The following is a 1,556-nucleotide window of genomic DNA, read 5'->3' as shown; positions in this document are numbered from 1 at the left end:
AAAAAAAAAGAAAATAACTGATAGAGAAATGGGTACTTATTTAAGTATGTTATTTTTATTAGTGATTTAATAATGATTAACAATATTGTAGGATAAGAAGGATACAGGTCCCACCACCAGAGTTCCATATCCTATCCCCTACATTGGAATCTTTCTTATTCTTTATCCCTCTGGGAGTATGGACCCAGGGCCATAATGGGGTGCATAAGGTGGGAGGTCTGGCTTCTGTAATTGCTTCTCTGCTGAACATGAATGTTTGTAGGTTGATTTATACCCGCAGCCTGTTTCTATCTTTCTCTGGTAAGATAGGGATCTGGGGAGGTGAGGTTCCAGGACACATTGGTGAGGTCATCTGCCCAGGAAAGTCAAGATGGAGTTATGGTAGCATCTGCAACTTGATGACTGAAAAGCATTAAGATATAAAGCAGGACAAACTGTTTAATAACCAGAAACGTAAAGGTAAGAACAGAGCAGATGGAACTAAGGATCTTCAGGTAGGAAGAAGCTAGGAAGTCAATTTCGATATATTCTAATAGATCCATGATTTTAGTAATTTTTTCCCAAGTCCCACAGATGATATGTATGTGAGCTAAAGGTATTGTCTGGAAAGACAGTGTCAGAGTTGGGAATAAGAATAGAAAGCTGGATTAGGGGAGAGAATAAATCCCCGAAATAAAGTATATAAATGCTATTAACCATAAAACCCACTGATCTGACCCTGGGCCTATATCTATTCATATTTAGCATAAGAGCCTCTGTCTTCCTGTCAGTCTGAGCTTGCATTCCACGGTCACAGACAGGAACATTGTAGGCTGCACTCGTTTCAGGACCAGTCTTCCTTGAGTGGCAAAGTAGGTTGGCCCAGCCTCCCTTTGGAGAGTGGGGCAGTTTTTACCATTGTTGTTATACAAAGGGCTTATGATGTTGTTACTATAAAATATCTAGGAATAAAGCTAACCAAAGAAGTGAAAGGTTTGTATAACAAAAACTATGAGTTGCTATTCAAGAAAATAGAAAATGATACAAAGAGGCAGAAAGATATCCCATGATCATCATGGACTTGGAAGAATTTAACATAATCAAAATGAATATTCAGAGCCATATAAACATTTAGTGTAATCCCCATCAAGATCCTACCAATTCTCTTTTTCTTTTTTTAAAATATGGACCGTTTCACGAATTTGTGTGTCATCCTTGTGCAGGGGCCATGCTAATAATCTCTGTATCACTCCAATTTTAGTATATGGACTGCCAAAGTGAGCATAATCCTACCAATTTTCTTTAAGAGAATAGAACAAAAATTACAGGCATTTATCTGGAACCAGAAAATACCTAGAATCGCCAAAACAATCTTGAGAAAAAGAAATGGAATTGAAGGCATAACACCCACAGATCTCAAACTATATTTTAAGGTCACTGTAATCAAAACTTCCTGGTACTGGAACAAAAAAATAGACACACAGATCAGTGGAACAAAAATGAAAGCCCAGAAATAAATCTCTATACCTACTGACATAGAATTTTTGATAAGAAAAAAAGAGTTTCTTCAATAAGTG

The 1,556-nt window shown here is 37.1% G+C and overlaps 1 non-coding gene across 1 annotated transcript; it reads right to left on the bottom strand.

Moving 5' to 3' along the window:
- Positions 1-1,157: 1,157 nt before the first annotated feature.
- LOC132542244 (U6 spliceosomal RNA) lies at positions 1,158-1,260 on the bottom strand. The gene has a single exon (XR_009553349.1). It is a non-coding gene; the product is annotated as a U6 spliceosomal RNA (small nuclear RNA).
- Positions 1,261-1,556: the final 296 nt, after the last annotated feature.

Source organism: Erinaceus europaeus, chromosome 12 (genome assembly GCF_950295315.1).
Source record: "Erinaceus europaeus chromosome 12, mEriEur2.1, whole genome shotgun sequence".
Lineage (NCBI taxonomy): Eukaryota > Metazoa > Chordata > Mammalia > Eulipotyphla > Erinaceidae > Erinaceus > Erinaceus europaeus.
Note: the sequence above shows the minus strand (reverse complement) of the source record. Positions and strands in the feature narration are given on the sequence as shown.